General features: G+C 34.3%; 1 non-coding gene across 1 annotated transcript; it reads left to right on the plus strand.

Annotated features, from left to right (window-relative positions):
- Positions 1 to 17,602: 17,602 nt before the first annotated feature.
- Positions 17,603 to 17,709, plus strand: LOC127109502 (small nucleolar RNA R71). Its single transcript, XR_007796780.1, has one exon. It is a non-coding gene; the product is annotated as a small nucleolar RNA R71 (small nucleolar RNA).
- The last annotated feature ends 1,423 nt before the right edge of the window (positions 17,710 to 19,132 follow it).

The following is a 19,132-nucleotide window of genomic DNA, read 5'->3' on the forward strand; positions in this document are numbered from 1 at the left end:
CATTTCATGACTTTGGAGATTGCTAACAAGACCTTCAAGACTTAAAGAGTTTAAATATTTATCCTTTTGAATGGTAGACACTTTGAGTCTATATTTGACAGGAAGACTCCTAAGAATCTTCTTGACATGATCCATAGTGGTAAAGCTTTTCTTCAGGACCTGCAGCCCAGACACAATAACTTGAAATCTTGAGAACATTGATTTAATGTTCTCATCATCTTTCAATATGAACAACTCATATTGTTGGATCAGAAGATTAACTTCAACTTCTTGAACTTGTTGATTACCTTCATAGGTAGCACATAAGGATTCAAAGATAGTCTTAGTAGTAGAATTATCAATGATCCTTAAATACTCATAATGAGACAGGGCATCAACAAGAATTCCTCTCACTCTATGATGCTTTATATAAATATTCGTTTGATCCGGAGTGAGATACTTTCTATCAGAAACCATTCCAACACCATTGCCTTTAAATCCAATACCATCTTCTAAAATATCCCATAAATGATTATCCAAATCAATTATGTGAGTGTACATCTTTCTTTTCCACCATTCAAATTCAGTGGAGTTACCACTAAATATTAGTGGTTTAGCAATATAGTTGTTTTGGACAGATGTACTTTGATCATGGTTGTTATTGCCACGAGGAGGCTTCCAACAGGGCTAGTAAGAACATAACTCTCAAGAATGATGAAAAGAGTATTTTTCTCAATATCTTTTATGTACCATGGTTAAGTGTTTAGTACAAACCGTGATATGATGCCAACTAAAGGTGAGAAAAATTCATAAAAGGGGGTTGGATTTTGTATACTTAAAACTTGTTTTTCTTCTGAACCAGTAAGTTTAGATTCTGAACAATTTTCAAAATATAATATCATAGTTAAATACAACAGCGGAAATATAAATTTCAGAAGTAAATGCAAGCAACACATAATGATTATACTGGTACCTCTCCTCAATTGTGAGTAGTCCAATCCTCTTGCCTCAATAACAATAGCTTTTCACTATAATCAAACAAGTTACAAATTGCTCCAGCATAATTGCAAGAGACTTCAGAGCTCAATCAACCTAGAAATAAACATATGCTCTAATTGCAAGATGAAGTCCTCAGACAAGAGACTTCCTTGCTCAATCAACCAAGAAAGAGACTTTCTTGCTCAACTCCTCAGACAAGAGACTTCCTTGCTTAATCAACTAGAAAGTGACTTTCTTGCTCAAGCATGTAGGAAAGAGACTTCCTCTACTTTAAATAAAATTTTATTAGAAAATATAACTATTATACTTTGATACACAATCAAAAGTTTAACAGTTATGCAACAATCACAAAGGTTTTCAACCTTTCTAAGATTTCTAAGATAATTAAAGGCAAGAAATATGATGATCTTAAGCAATAAAAGTTATAGAAATAACAGCTCAGAGTTATGCCGAAGATCTTGTAATGTGTTGTGATGTTGTAACCTACCTTTGAGTCTTCATCTTCCTTTTATAGAAGTTATTAAAGAGTTGTTGGAGAGTTTGAATATAACGAGCAAACTTAGTGAAGAAGTTTGTCAAGAGAGACGTTGGAGACTCACATCTGGTTTGAAAGCTCCCCATTAACTCCTTATCTATGTTAATTAAGTCTTATAATTATAATCAGCAAATTCTAACATCAGGATCTGAGGTTTGTAAGACCCCCTTGAGTTTGGAAGACCTTAGATTGAGGTTTGTAAGCTTCTCCTTTAGTCCAACAATACATTAAGGTAAGGTTTGTAAGCTTTCCTTAAGTTTTGTCTTTGTTAATTAATTTATTTCGATAAAGAATAAATTTCATATGAAAGCATTATATAATTAGGGTTCAGGATAATTTTAAAAGCATGAAAAAAATACTTTTAACCTTCTTAAATATTCCCATAATTTTCTCCCCCTTTTGTCATCAACAAAAAGTGAGTTGAGACAGGTCAACAAAAAACTTAAATAAAAACTATCACATATATGGAGAAAAAAGTTTTGTTCAGATAAGAATATAAAATGAACAACATTTACACTTCCCAATACTAAGAAATGGCTAAAATGGTTGAACAATTTCTGCTTTTCTCAAGGTGTCACATGTCATTCAAGAATATCAACCATGAGAATTCATCATTGCATGCATTAAATGAGAAGATGTTTCATCTTCTTATTGCAACGTTCAAGATACACAACTTCCTCTATAAAAGCACGTTATCAAAGACATACTTCTCATATTTTCATCCATCTATTCTCCTTTTTCTAGCAAAAAATGAGTTTTCCATCAAAGAAGGCGATGAACACCGTCTCAGAAGAGGTCACAGTCCCACATCAGTAGCAAGCCATTAAGGAGACCCAGCCAATTGGGTCAGCCACCACAAGGGATGCTTTAAGGATGAGGAAGCCAAAGAAGAACAAGAATAAGCTTAAGAATAAAAAAAGAAGAAAAAATTCCTAGAATAATGTTATTCTACGACTCCGATGAAGGAAGTGAGGAGCGGGTGCCTAACTGGGAGGATTCTGCAGTAGTAATGGGTTATTATTCTGATTTGGACAAACTAATGTAAACCCATGAATATTGTAGTCCTTCCAAATTAATAAATTTGAATAAAATTTCTTCTTTTTGAAATGATATTTACTCTGAATGATTTGATTCTCCTTTGAATTCATTTAAACGTCAAGAAAATACCAAAAAGAAATAACTCATTCATCCAAAATATAACCAAGCAAAGCCATTATCAAACACTTATCAGAAGATACATTATAATATCGAAATAAATATAGCTTAATGTAAAAAAAAACATAAGCAAGATAACAAGACTTGAAAAACATATAGCGAGAAACAAATAATATTTTATAAAAGGAAACAGTTTAATAAGACAATAACAAAAATGGTTCAGATCCTAAAACCAGGGTTTCTTCAGAAGATCCAAAATTGCCCTTAGGTCTGCATCCATGATGTCTTGCATGTCATCCATAGACTTCATACACTTATCCATTTCAACTTGTTTGACAACCATGGCTTGTTGAGCAGTAGCGACAGAATCCAAATTTTCCTTTGGAAGATCTTGCCTAGAACAAGATGAGGCAACAAACTCCAAAGTGACTTCCTTCAAATTCTGAATCACTGATGCAACATATGTCTTGAGAGAATCCCGCCTAGCAGCATATGCTACTAGGTCAAATGCAAAAGGTCTCTCATCGATCATACTCTACATTTTATCCAAGAGAATATTTTTTATTACACCCATGTTAGTTTGGATAGTTTAAGAGAGGGATGAGGTATTTGAATTGGAGGGTCCAGGTTTACATGAATGGTTTGAAACGTAAGGTGGTTTTAGAGAGATTCTAGGGTAAATGAGGTCAAAAGGAATCTGTTTAGATTCAACTATAGATTCAGAAGCAATTAAACTAGAGATAGATCTTGAACAACTTGTTCAACTCTAATATGGAGTTCAAATACACTTCGATCTGAAGGTTGATTATGAACAGGACTAGGTTCTCTCAGAGGGAATGTTATGGGTGAAGGTTGAGATGATTGATGGGTTTCTGATGGAAGAATGATGTCTGGTAGTACATGAATTACATGTTCTACTTTATAACATGTTTTGTGAGAGGATTGAACTAAAGGTGAGAACACTTAGATGGGAATAGTTGAAATAGGGTTGATGTCAGGTGAAATTTTTTAGGACTTAAGGTCAAGATGAGCTTCAAATCCAGCTGTATGATACTCTGACTCGGAGCAAGATGATGTAGCTTTCCCACTATAAGCATCTATGTTAGAGCATTGTGCTTAAGGGAGATGTTTGTTTAGAAGTAGAGAACTCAACAAGCTGATTCTGAACACCAGTGGGTTCTATGGCAGGGAGAGATGTGTATTTAGGAGAGGGAATTGATGAGAGAGTTACTGAAATATAGTTAAGGGTGGTGCAATCAAAATCATCCTTAGAGACTAAATTCAGATTTATACCTGTTTTACCAGAATTCAGAGCATCTGAAGCAGCAATTTCTGCAACAACTTCTTCTAAATCAGAAAAATCTTCCACAACTTTTAAACCAACTATAAATCCAGCAGTATGAACCTCAACAGGTTCTAAAACAACAACAACATCCTCTTGATCGTTAGACACACATGTTTTTTTGGTGCATTTTTACTGATCCAAGATGATTGATGTTAATAGTTGAGCAACCTTGAGAGTAGGCTCAATTTCTTCCTTCTGAACAGAGTCATCTGCCACTTTCTTCTTCCTGATATAGGACGCACTTTCTTCCTCTTCTTCCTTTTCTTCTTCTTCCAGAATCTCAACCAACTTCCTTAACCACTTCTTTCTTAAAGGTGCTTATGAAATAACAAACACAGAAGCATCCTTCTTGGGATACTTTCCACTCCTAGTCTTATAGGGTATTATTACAGTGGTAGCAACCACTTCTTCAACTTCCTTCTCAACAACTCTCTTCTTAGAAGATTTCTGAACATCCTTTAGAACAAGTGAAGCTTCTTTCTTCCTCTTCTTAGAAGAATAAACATCGGTAGGTTTGTTAGGAATATCTTTGAGTCTGATGTTATTCCCTTCCTCGAAGGACTGTATGATGAAATTTTTTATTACTTCAGGGTTATCCATCTTAGTGATGATAGGATAGTCCTTAAAATATTCATAATGAGTACATTCAACATAAAGATAAAAATCTTTAAAGCAACAATCTCACATTTCTTATTCATCTTCATGTTATCCAAAACATAAGCTGATATGATATTTCCATAAATCTCCTATAGATCTTCTTTATTAGGCAAGCATTTAAGGGCGTCAATTAGACGACCCTGAAAGAACAGTTCTTTTAACAATCTAGCATAAGGCACATTCTTCTTGTGAAGCTTCGTACTATCCTTTATAGATTCACAGGGATGGTTGAAAATGTAGGTTGATATATTTATCTTGTCCTCATTCTTCAGGTAGAAAATAAAACGTTTGTGATCCCAAGAAATCTGATACATACTTCCTTCTCTTGGAATCTGACAATTAATTAGGATTTTAAACATAAGCCTGAATTAATCCTTCATTTTCTTTAGCTTTCCAAAGTCATAGGAACAAATATTATCACCATCTTCAAACAAAAACCACTTGATAACATCATCTTCAGAACTATTTTCTTTGGTGCCCACAAAAAATCTACCAGAGTTTGGAGTACTCAAAAGTTTAGCAATCATTTTCTAAGTAATGACCACTTCAATGCCCATTACATCATATCTAACTTCAACCTCTTCAAACTTCTTCAATCCTACTTCTTTCCTTGTCTTCCCCTTGAAGGAGTTGTCCTTATTAACCAGAAATCTCAGTTCTTCACATGCAGCAGATTCATCACAAACTTCTGCCCTAACCCATAAATCTTTCACAAAATAAGGAAAGGTTAGACCATTCAACATTTCAAAGAACGAAGACCATTATTGGACTCTAACAAATCTCCAAAGATTATACCCATTTTGACTGAATGAGTCAAAGTCGATAATTTTTTCTAGCAAAAGCTTCAGACCGTCTTGATTCAATTGCATGTGTGGAATTTGAGCTTTTGAAGACGATGCCATTGAAGAAGGGGGTTTTAGGGTTTTTAGGGTTATTTTTGAAAAGGGGTTTTTCAAAGAGGGTCAAAGAAGGCAAAGTGTAGGTAGTGAAGAAGTGAGGTGTGTGATTCTGATATAAAAAAGTGTTTTTAGTGAAAAATGGAATTTCAAACAACACACAACATAAATGCACAAAGAAAGAGACAACCAATAAATAAATGTAAACTACCAAGAACAAATGAGTATTTACTTAATAGTTACAATCCATGTGTCAGAAGTCATTTCAAATTTATGAAACTTAAGAGGAAAAATGTCAAACGTAGTTTCCAAAGGATTTACATTTGTGTGTGTATCAGAGGCAGTTAATCTTGTTCATAGTATCATAGGTTAAGATATTCCAAAGGCTATTTATTCATCAGAATCTGACTCTTAACTTTTTGATCAAGGTAGCTTTTAAACATTATATAGAGTTAGATTTTTATCCAACTGATAGAAGTAGAATTATCATTGTATGGCGTAAATCTTCTTTCATAAGTATGAAGATATTCTAACAAACATTCAACAAATGTTAGGATCAGAAACTATTTAATAAAAATACAAACATACCTCTCTTTGTATTACAACTATAGATATTGTCCAAGAGGAACAATATAGTTCTAACAATGCTCTTTTATGAATCATCATAAGTCTCTATAGACTTCTCAAAACAACTGGGTAAACTTCAGAGGCATAATCAAGAATCTGAAGCACCGGTTCACAGTAGAAGACTTTAATTTTCCCAATACCAGTAAGCTTGACTTACTGGTTTCTTAGCCCTTCAGAGTTAGGATTTGGGATGTAAACCTTATTCTTGTTGAAGGTTGTAAGCAACCACTGTCCTGGAGAAGTTGTTACTTTGTTCTTTCCTTTTAGCTCATTTGTAGCAAAAATAATCTCATTCTTTGGTACCCATACTCTTATGGAACCTTTGAGGTTAGTTTTGTAGGGCTTCTTCTTTCCTTGTGCCTTAGCATTATATTAAGGTTTAGAATCATTCCAGATTTGTTGACTACTGACATTTTGTCTAGAGTAAGTCTTGACTTTTACTTCTGAACCGCTAGGACCTTTAGATAAAATAACTTTTGAGTTATTTGTCACAGGTTGTGACTGGTTCAGAATTTTACCATTTTTAGCAGCAGGCATAAAATAAGCATTTAGACCTTTTCGAGCAGTGTTTGAAGAAGAATGGTCTGATGGTTTTATCAAAACATCAGCCCTTGGATTATAAGGTTCTTGATAAAATCCAATATCTTCTCCTTTACTCTTACTCACTTCATAGATCATGGAAGCAAGTTTGGTTCTTTCAAACCCAGATACAATGAAATTCTGAAGAGCTAATTCGTTTTATCCAGAGATTGGTCAAACATGCTTTTCATTGAAGCAATTTGTTATTTCTCAACTTTTTCAACTTTTTCTTTAGAAAGATTTTGCTCATCTTTTAGAAGATCACATTGCTTCTCTAATGTTTTTATATGTCTGGCTTTCTGCTGACATATTTCCATAAGATCATGACACAAAGTACTTAAATCGGATTTTGAGAGATTAGAAATTACATGTAATGTGCCTTCTAACTCCGAGTCAGAACCAACTTCAAATTTTAAGTCTGGAAAGGTTGAAGCCATCAAAGCGATATTGGCTTCTTCATCTTCTCCTTTATTGTCAAGTTCTTCCCATGTTGCCATGAGACTTTTCTTTAACTTGTGTTTTGAATTTGTTCTTCTAGAAGCTTTCGTTTTTACCTTTACCTTTTTAAATATCAGGGCATTCAACAATGAAATGACAAGATTTTTTGTAGTTATAACAATCATGCTGATCTTTACTCCCATAACTTGACCCTTCGAAGCCATCTCTCTTACTAGAGAATTTGTTCTTCTTTATGGCCAGATATTTAAATCTTTTGATGATAAAAGCTAGCTCATCATTATCAGATTCTTCATCAAAAACTTCATCGTGAGTGGCTTCTTTGAGCTTTTGAGAGGACTTCTCAAATCCCCTCACAGATTTTAAAGCCACAATTTTAACCTGCTTTTCAGGCTATCTCCATTTAACTCCATTTCATAACTTTGGAGATTGCTAACAAGACCTTAAAGACTTAAAGAGTTTAAATCTTTAACCTCTTGAATGGAAGACACTTTGGCTCTATATTTGACAAGAAGACTCCTAAGAATCTTCTTGACAGGATCCATAGTGGTAAAACTTTTCTTCAGGACCTGTAGTCTAGACACAAGAACTTGAAACTTGTTCTCGTCATCTTTCATTATGAACAACTCATATTGTTGGATCATAAGATTAGCTTTAGCTTCTTGAACTTGTTGATTACCTTCATAGATAGTACATAAGGATTCAAAGATAGTATTAGCAGTATACTTATCAATGATCTTTACATACTCAAAATGAGGCAGGACATCAACAAGAATTCCTCACACTCTATGATGCTTTCTATAAATCTTCTTTTGATCCGGAGTGAGAGAATTTCTATCAGAAACCATTCCAACACCATTGACTCTAAAGGGAGTGCCATCTTCCAAAATATCCCATAGCTCATCATAAACCAATGATGTATGTGTATATTTTGCTTTTTAACCATTCAAATTTAGTGGAGTTACCACTAAATGTTGGCGGTTTAGCATTATAGTTGTTTTGGACAAATGTACTTTGATCATGGTTGTTATTTCCACGAGGAGGATTTCCAATAAGGCTAGTAACAACAGAACTCCCAAGCATGATGAATATAGTATTTTTCTCCATATATTTTATGTACCACGGTTAATTATTTAGTACAGACCGTGCTCTGATGCCAACTGAAGATGAGAAAAATACACAAGAAGGAGGCGTTGAATTGTGTATACTTAAAAGTTGTTTTTCTTCTGAACCAGTAAGTTCCAATTCTGAACAATGTTCAGACCCTGATATCAGAATTAAACACAACAACATAAACATAAAGTTCAGAAGTAAATGCAAGCAACACACAAAGATTATCTTGGTTCCTCTCCTCAAGTGAGAGTAGTCTAATCCCCTTGCCTCAGCAACAACTTTTCACTATAACCTAACAAGTTACAAATTGCTCAAGCACACTTGAAAGAGACTTCAATGCTCAATCAACCTAGAAAGATACTTCTTCTTAAGTCCTCAGACAAGAGACTTCCTTGCTCAATCAACCTAGAAAGAGACTTCCTTGCTCAAGTTCTTAGATAATAGACTTCCTTTCTCAATCAACCTAGAAAGAGACTTCCTTGATCAAGTACACGGGTAAGAGACTTCCTATACTTTAAGCAGAAGTTTAGTAGAAAAGATAACTAATATACTTTGATACACAATCATAAGTATAATAGTTGTGCAACAATCACAAAGGTTTTCAACCTTTCTAAGATTTCTAGGATTATCAAAGATAAAAAATCTTATGATCTTAAGCAATAACAGTTACAAAAATAACAACTCGGAGTTATGCCAAAGATCTTATAATGCATTCTAATGTTGTAACCTTCCTTTGAGTCTTCAGCTTCCTTTTATAGAGGTTGATAAAGAGTCATTGGAGAGTTTGAACACAACGAGCAAACTTAGTGAAGAAGTATGTCAAAAGAGACGTTGAAGACTTGCATATGGTCTGAAGCTTTGTCCACTAAATAGTGGCATAGTCCAAAGCACCTTTCGAAGTACTAGGTATCTACCAAAAAGTAGAACAAACTAAAGATATCACATCATCATTCCTTGATCCATGCAAAATGAAACCCTAGTTGACTCTGTCCAGAATTCAGGGGCTTTGATAAGATAATACTTCTTTGGTAAAGTGTACGAATCAACTGCTCTCCACACGTTTAGAATCTGAGCTGTCATCAAAAGCTAGGTCATGAGACCAGAGTCTGGTGCCTTCAGAGGGGATGAACTAGTTCAGATTCTGATCAATCAGAATCAAACTTTAAATTACTTCTCCATATATGCTTTCATTTAGGATAAATTATATGCTTATGATTCTGCATACTTGAACAACTATTAGCAAACCTTATTGTTCTTTAAATACACTATTATCATCAAAACATTTTAGGGGCATAAATAAATTTTGTTCCAACAAAATGATGTACACCCAACCCATTAAATGTTTGTGGGAGTGTTCCAAAATCATTTAAAGGTTGAATACTTCAACGAGTCTCTCGCCCAGAAACCCTTTATTTCTCTAACTGAAATTATAACGTGAAGTGGTATATCAAAGGAGACGATATCAATGCATAAAAGAAAGCCAGAGACGTTAAAAAGTGTGTAGTCGACGTATATGATTCATTGTAACAACAACGCCAAAGCCATTACACTTTACCCGTTAGGGATAAAGAAAATTTCAAATGCAATGGGAGACCCCTAGAACATTTTACACCCCTCAACACCCACCTAGAGTAGATCTAATGTCAAGTTCTCCACACGCGTGACATCCTACCTTTCCAACTTCAGAGATGGAAATCATAGGGGATAAACCTAAAAAGTTGTGCAAATACTACAAGGTTAAAGGCCACAACATTGAAGTTTGCCACTATCTCAAGATGGATATTGAACTCCTTATTCAATAAGGCCACTTACAAAAGTATGTTAGAGAAAGCTCTTAACGAGTTGAGGACATGTCTAGAGAATAGGGGCAAGACCAACCCAGAAGCCCCAGATCTAGAAAATACAAAGAGCCATAAATAGAAGAGCAGAACATTGAAGAATTCCATACACTTAATACCATCGCGAGAGGGTTCGTTGGGGATGGAGACTCAAAATCCTCCCTTAGAATACATGCACTCCTAGTCATGGAAGTGGAGGACAAGATCAAAATATCCATAAGTAGATCCATACCATAGATCCAGACCCCGAGATGGACTTCTCTCGTAAATACGTTATTGGGGCTATTCCCCATAGAAATTACCAAATGGTGATAAATGTACAACTATTTGACTAGGAAATCAAATGAGTTTTAATAAATATGATAAGCTTGGCAGATGTCATGTACTATAATGCCTTTGAGAGACTGAAATTAGATTTAATCGACCTTCAATCACTAAGGGGCTCCTTGGTCGGTTTCTCTAGCGAACATGTCCAAGTGAAAGGTTATATCACTCTCAAAATGAAGTTCAAATTAAAGTAGAACACCAAAATGATAAAGGTCATGTACCTCATTGTATACGCCTCATCTTCTTACAACATAATCATAAGGAGACATGTTTTTAATCTTCGAGGGTATTCCATATCAGCTCTCTACTTGAGAACCAAGTATCTAATAAAGAATAAGAGTATTGGAATGATCAAGGAGAGCTAGAGACTACTCATAGATGTAACCAAGATAGTTGAGGATTAGAAGAGCGACGATGGCAGAATGTGCCAGACCGCATCCATACATCTGTGTGGTTAAATTCATGGATTTAGATCCCAAGGAAGAACCTGGAAGAGAAATACGTATGCATGTACAAAACCTAAAGGTGGTCTAAATTGGACCGATGGAACTCCACACAACAAAGCTGGGAACCTCCATGAGTGAAGCGAAAAAAGAGGACTAGGTGTCCCTGTTCCAGAAAAATATCAATTTGTTCACCTGACCCTTTATAATATGCTAAGAACTAACACTAGAGTTATATGCCATCTCTTTGACATCAACTCCACTATGAAGGCAATAATGTAGAGAAAATGCAAAGTAGGGGAGAAGAAGCGAGCAAGCAATGATGAATAAGTTGAGGAACTCGTAAAAGTCAATTTAATAACTAAAATTAAATACTTAACTTGGTTAGTGAACATTGTGTTAATTTGAAATGCATCTCGAAAATGGTGGATATGCATGGATTTCACTCATTTGAAATCGGTGTGCCCAAAAGACCCCTACTTGTTGCTAAACATTAACAGGTTGATCAATATGTCATTAAGGTATAAAACTTTGATCTTCATGGTGTCTACTCCGACTTCAACCAGATCATGATGGAACCCATAGATATGCCCAAGACTAAATTCGTGTCCAATTACTGAAACTATTATTATGAGGTCATTTCTTTCATATTAAAGAATGCAAATGTTACTTATCGGTGGCTAATGGATTCCGTTTTTCTAATCATATAGGATATAATTATTCTTTGAACTTGAAGGGAAGTAATGTAAAGGTAGTGTTAGAAGGCCCAAGTAAGATTCTTGTAGATAAATCCCTAAGGTTTGAGTTCAAATCTAATAATAATCAGGAAAAATACAAAGCTCTTCTCGCTGGAATGAATTTAGCCAGAGAAATGGGTGCTTCCAACCTTAAATCCTAGAATGACTCTCAATAGATCACCATTTAAGTTGTTAGAAAATACCATATGAAGGAAGATCATATCATCAAATACCTTCAAAAGGTACAATTTGGAAAAAACTTCAAGTTCTTCAAAGTGGTATATGCTTATAGAGACGAATATGCCCAGACCGACCTTATATCTAAGCTCACAAGTACCAAGAAGTTATGCCACAACAGGATTATAATACAAGTAATTTAGTCGCTTCAAACATAGAGAAAGGTGGGGTTAACACCATATAAACCACCAATACCATGGAGTGGATGGATCCAATATCTAACAATAGAAGAGTTGCCTTTAGAGGAAGGCGAAGCATTGAGGACCAAAAGATTGGCGACAAAGTACATTATGGTAGCAGGAAAAATTTACAACATGGGAAGGGCTTCCCCATGTTGAGATGTTTAGGAGAGAATGAGACTTACCTTGTTCTCATGGAGGTTCATGAAGAGGTATGTGGTAGTTACATTAGAGGAAAAATCGTCGCCCATAAACTATAAGGGTTGGTTACTAGTGGTGAACCATGACAAAAGTGATAACTTATTATGTGTAATATATTTAAGCTTCTGATACATGAATTTTAAGTTAAATTAGATCCTGAGTAATGTCATTTATTCATATTTTTATGTTACTTTAGTTAATTTAGGATATAACACGCTAGGTGCTATCTATTATCAATTTTATATGTTTCGTGTTTCTACATAAATGGCTTTAGTTACAAGTTATGTTACGCTAGAAATCCATGATTACCATCCAATAGGCCTTAAGCCAGAAGATGTTATTACGTGGTTTCAACTTCATTGCTAATGCTAACATGGCATATATTTGAGAAGAAAGTAGGGTTGAGTTGGAGAATTGAATGGATAAGGATTAAACGCTACAAGACATATCCTAAAAAGTTGAAATTGAGGCGTTGAGGCGCCACCCAACATACTAGGCCTAATGTGAGAGATGTTGTCTCCTGTAGACACTGAGTACCAACAAAGTAGATGTACTATTGGAAAAAAGGGAATATTTCTTATTATTTGGGCCATATCAATAGACAATTAAGAGACCTATGATCCAAGGTCTAAGGTTAAACCTAGTATTGAAAGAGCATATGAAAAGAGCTAGGTTGGGAGTGGAAATGAGGTTTAGAATTGTAGAAATCACTTAGTAAATATCTCACCAAAAGGGAAAGAAGTTTAACCAGTTCCATACATTCTTCTGAACTTACCATTCCTAATGGATAACACTCAATTTAGCAACCATAATTTTCCTCTTGTTGGTCAAAAACTGCAAGGAATAGGAGTGAAACATTTAGGTTTAAACTTTTGTTTCCTTGTACTTAGAAATGTTAGGCTTAAAACCTTGTACTATCGTATTAGTTCAATTGTCTATTTATTAGATATGTCTCCCTTCTACTTCATATCTTGCATTCCTCGAGGATGGGTTACCTGGCGTGTGAATTAGAAAGTGATGTGTCCTCCTCTTGTAACAACGTGGAATGAGTCATAAAGAAATTCGGTTACACTCCTATAAATATCAGTAGATAAATCGTCCACTTGTTCAGTGGTTGCTATTTTCGAGGAGTTCTTAGATCCACACCCAAAGGTTTTAAATACTCCAACATCGTAACAAAGACTAACCTAACTACAACAAAGAAATAAAAACATACAAGAGTTTCTTATCCTACGTGAGTTAGGTCTCAGTGTAACATCATAAACCCCAAAAACTTATTTAATAAAAATGAAGAATAATTTTCTCAAATATAGGTGTTACATATGCTCAACACACATCCTTCATCAACGTAATAACATAAAATATGTAGCGGAGTAAAACATCAAAACTTCAAATAATTCATTTGTTGGTCTCAACATAATTTACTTAATTAAATAATCCAAATGACTTAAGAAGACACAACATGTAACAAAAACAATGTGTCCCTAGTTTTACATATCAGAGCAGAATACAGAAATACTAAGTAAACTCAATAAAATGATAAGTAAAACAAATTAGGCAGCCAATCCTTCCTCACGGCAGCAACTAATGCTCCTCTACCTGGGTATATGTACCATCGACCCAACAAGCCACACAAGCAAACAAAAATGAGTGAGAAATGTGTTCATAATGTTAACAATGTAATAAACAGTTAGGATAATATCATACACAACATTCACCAACACATGAATTATTCATAACAACAATAACTTCCTCACAATGCAAATAAGCATGCAATGCAATCAACACCTCGACTTTAATACACATGGTACCAATCCTGGACATGAGAGTTATGTTATTGATTTCGTCCATTCACCTATGGTTCCCTTTTGAATCCCAACTCGCCATTGGTCCCCTCTTCTGAACCGAAGACTCATCACTAGACCGAGGTTTGTACATCTATCACTGACACACATGACGCGTGATATGTAACGATAACATATAAGTGCAATAATCATCACAGGTTCCTCTTCGAACCGTAAATCATCACCCAATAAGGCCACCACAGTAGTTTTTATCTAACTACACTTCTCTACATATGCATATGATTATGACTATATAATATATATGTAATCATAGCTCAACATATAATTATAAATACAACACTCACCAGCGGGGAAAATATTAATGTATGTGCTCAACAACCCTCATCAATAGAGTAAACATATTATTAATTTTGTAAGCTCATCAACAGGGTCAAAATAATATTTTACACCCTCACGTTCAACAGGGTCAACTTATCACCCATCAGACAACTCAATATAACACATTATTATTTACTTTCAACTCTAACATTGTCAAAAGGACTCTAAAACAAAATGTATGGATTCAAAATATCACCAAATATTATAGACTTATGATAAAATTGTAAATCTCTTCAGTTTTAAATATCATTAAACCCTCTTTCTAACTCAATTGACCATAACCCAAACAGACTTATGAAACTCAAATTACGCGTGAAACAAGATGACCAACAAATGACTAAAATTTGACTATGTATCTGGTATAAGAACTAGAGAATTTCTACTATTGTAGTGCTCATAGACCAAATTCCCCACTTCAAAAGGAAGATTATCGCCTTAGCTTTTTAACGCAATTGTCGGCACCTCAAATGGACTTACGAAACTCAAGTTACGCCTTAAACAAGGCGGCCAACTCCCTTCCATGTCTACCTGCGATTTCCTGAGTTTTTCTCCCTATTTAATATATTCAAAAATCGCCTATTTATCCTATTTAAGTTCTAACCGCCCTTAAAAACACACAGATAACCAGCCATAACAAATAAGACTCAACTATTCCAATTTTATATTTTTTCCTTAAGGCGTCACCAGAGTTCATCAATCAAAATCAAGACATCAACAAGGCAAACCAGTTTACAAATTATACAATTTCATATATTCTCGCCTTATGACGTAACTATTGTTCATTCAACCAATCTGTCTTATCAAAAGGCACCAGCAGAGTTATCAAATTATAATCAACACATCATATTACTCAAAAGTAAAAAGGAACATTATCAATCACTCACCTCAAGGTTTTGCACAAACCTTTTTTGCCACAAAGATCATAGATACAGAGAAAGAATAGGGAAAAGACTAGAGGGTAAGGACTCTTCACTATCCCTCAGTTCAGCCATCCGCATATAAATAATCTCCCCCTCCCGTACCTTGAATTTACATATCGATGAAAACTTTTGACCTTTTGGGATTCTTGCTCTCTCTCCAAGGTCCCCTTACTAGGTTATACCTATTTGCCTCTTTTCTCAAGTTTTCCACGCATTGTACAAAATTCTACCTCACTCTCTTTATTTATTTACTGTAATTTATCCATTCTCCTTTCACCCCTCAATTCTCCTTACCCCTACTCTCTCTATTTTTTTTATCTAAAACTCTATTTTCTATCATTTTATTTTAATTCACATATTAATATATTAAAATAACACAAATCTCTAATTTTTCTAATAAATTCAATCATCCCAATAAACTAATTAAATATAACTAATTAATTAAAACATTCAATTAGTTATTTAAAATACTCCAACACCTAATTAAAATAATTAATACTACTTCTAATAATAATAATAATAGTAAAATAATATTAACACTCAACCCTAGAACAACCTTAAAGCCTCTAACACTCAGCCCTAGAAGAATCTTAAAGCCTCTAACACTCTTAATCACTAGGTGTAGTCACTTTGAAAGTGGATTTCCAAGTTTTTAGAAAGACTCTGAAAGATGTGATTGTGATCATAATAGTCATTCTCATTATTATGGTGAGAAATAATAAAAAAAGATAATCTAAAACTAATGGTGAGTGAGAGAGGAAAATCATTTATATAGGTGCTTGAGATTATGCACAAAAATGAGTAAAAATCATGTTTGATTCGAGTCATAAACACATGTATGTTTTGAGTCAAGCGACAATGTAATGTCAAACAAGATCTACACTTATGAGAGACCCATTTCAACCATGATTCGAGTCATGAACAATGTGATTCGAATCAAACAAGTCAGGAGCCAAAATATGGGATTGTATACTTCATGATTCGAGTTAGGAACAGTGTGATTCGAATCATGAACAGTGTGATTCGAATCATGAATACTTCATGATTTTAGTCAGGAACAGTATGATTCGAGTCCTTAACAATGTGATTCAAATCATAAACAATGTGACTCAAGTCATGATAATATTAAAAAATTCTGAAAGCCTCTATTTCAGTTGATTCAAATCATAGATTCCGAGTGACTCGAGTCATACACAATAAGTCTCAATTTATCAAGTTTTTCAGAATAGTTTGAGATTTCATTTATCACATAACTTGACCCAACCTAAAATATGGTTCTTATTCCAAAAACTTGACTAATTGACTTAAATCATATTGCGCTGACACTAAAAACAAACATTTTGATTTATGCATGCAAAACATGATTTTATGCAAAACATGATTTTATGCAAAACACTTATTTAAAAAGCATTGCACTCAATTCTAAGATACATGCAAAGATATAACTAGAGGAGACGCAATTACGAAAGCGATAAATAATAAATGATAACAAAATACACAAGCAACAAAACTAAAGCAATTTACCCTACTTGATTCTCTAAATTTTTAATGCTTACGCCCTGATCTTGAAATTGGTTCTTGGTTTCTTGGATGAAGGATATCAGGATGTTTTCCAACTGGTTATTCCCTTAATTAGCTACAACATGATTGCATGCAGAAAAGCCAGGTGGAACTTGAGGTTCTTGAGGCTTGAATTTGTTTTGTGTGTTACTCCATGAGAAGTTTAGATGATTACACCATCCCGGATTTTAAGTGTTGTTGTAGGGGTTGTTGTACTTGTTGTTCCCCACATAGTTCTCAGAAACTGGATTGGTTGATAAATCTTCAAATAAATGAGATCCCCTAGAATAAACACAGGAAACCTCTGACACATCAGTTACAACTTTGACAAGCTCGACTGCTGGCATATGAGGACTCATAATCATATTATTTATAATTTGGTGAATATGAGCCACTTGAGCAGCAATGGTTGTGGTCTCGGTGACTTCATGGACATCAACTAGCTTCTTTTGAGTAGAGAGAGCATCAACTCTTGTAACTAACTATTGGCAGGTATTGTTTGTAATACTTTCAATACACTTGTATCCTTCTTCATAGGATTTGGATAGCAAAGCTCTATGAGATAATGCATCCAACATGTTTCTTGAGGATGGAACCAATCCGTTATAGAATGTTTCCAATTGAATACACATTGGTATCCCATTGTGAGGACATTTCCTTAACAGCTCCTTGAATCTTTCTTAAGCATCAAACAATGACCCATCACCTCCTTGTCTAAATGAAGTAATCTCATTCCTCATCTTGGCATTCTTGATAAAAGGAAAGTAATTAGCTTCAAATTTTTTAGCTAAGGAATTCCATGTGGCTGTGGAATTAGACTATAAAGAATTCAACCAACTTTTGGCTCTATCCTTTAGAGAGTATGGAAACAGTCTGAGTCTAAAAGCATCATCAGTAATTTTAGGTATTTTGAAGTTGCTAGCTATTTCCAAGAATTTCCTCAAGTGCAAATGTGGATCTTCATTGGTAGCTCCTGAATATTGGCATATTGCATGTAACATTTGAAACATTATAGGTTTGAATTTGAATTAAGCCATTGTGATCTCTGGTCTTATAATCCCTGTATTCATGGCATTGAGATTAAACACAACATAATTGCTTATATTTCTTGCCTATCATTGGCAACGCCAATAATGTCATTCTCTACCATGACTCACTCTTATTCAAATGGTTCCTCTTCAAAGTATCCTTCAAAGTTACCAAACACAAGAGCATGTGGAAGACTTCCTGGTGAGTGACATATAGCTTGAAATCTCCTTAGTAATCTGAGTAATATTTTTGGCTTAGGATCTCCTCTGTATACTAGAGTTATCAACCTACAAATGCAGGAGCTAAGCAATTGTCGTGTCATCAGATTACAGAAAATTTCAGAAGCTTAAATGTTATTTTCACAAAAAAGAAATAATATTTTATATAAAATAAAAATCTTATTGACACACTCCCCGACAACGGCACCAAAAACATGTTGGGTGAAAACTATATAACGCACAAGTATACACAATCCACAGTAGCAAGTGGTAAAAGTAAAAATATTGTTTCCTTAAGGAGTGTAAGAACTTAGATTGATTTGTAAAACTATCTTTTGTGAATGAGAATGAGTAAAAATAACAATAGTTGATGGTTGTCACAAGTTCAGTTTTTAAGTAAACAATGGTAGAACTGAGTTTGATTTTGATAAGTGAAATCAGTAATGGAGAATATGTTGGGCGATGTTCCATTAAGATAACTTAAATATTCTTTGTATATGATGTGTATGTCATGTTAAATGAGGTCAGAACTTGATCTTAGGATGTATTCTTACAACATCAGAAACACATGCAAGAAAGCAATGGGTCAAATTTCTAAGCCTCACATTTAACTTAAAGGCATGACTGCTTACATTTCAAATTTCCCTTATGATTGTAGCTCTTTATGTCTAAAGTATATAATCTAGTGAATATGCATATACTACAATTTGCAATCATATTTATCATGATTGTCACTTGTTGATGGATTCCTAACATCAACAAGCTTTTATATTTTTCTAAGATGATTAGCAAAGAGTCATATTTATAATAGTATAATGCATGATAAAACAATCACTAACATCACATCAAATGACACAAAAGATTAATTAATATTAACTTCACATTTCTCAATATAAAAGAGTTTATCTCTTGATGAGCT

Source organism: Lathyrus oleraceus, chromosome 7, assembly GCF_024323335.1.
Source record: "Lathyrus oleraceus cultivar Zhongwan6 chromosome 7, CAAS_Psat_ZW6_1.0, whole genome shotgun sequence".
Classification (NCBI taxonomy): domain Eukaryota; kingdom Viridiplantae; phylum Streptophyta; class Magnoliopsida; order Fabales; family Fabaceae; genus Lathyrus; species Lathyrus oleraceus.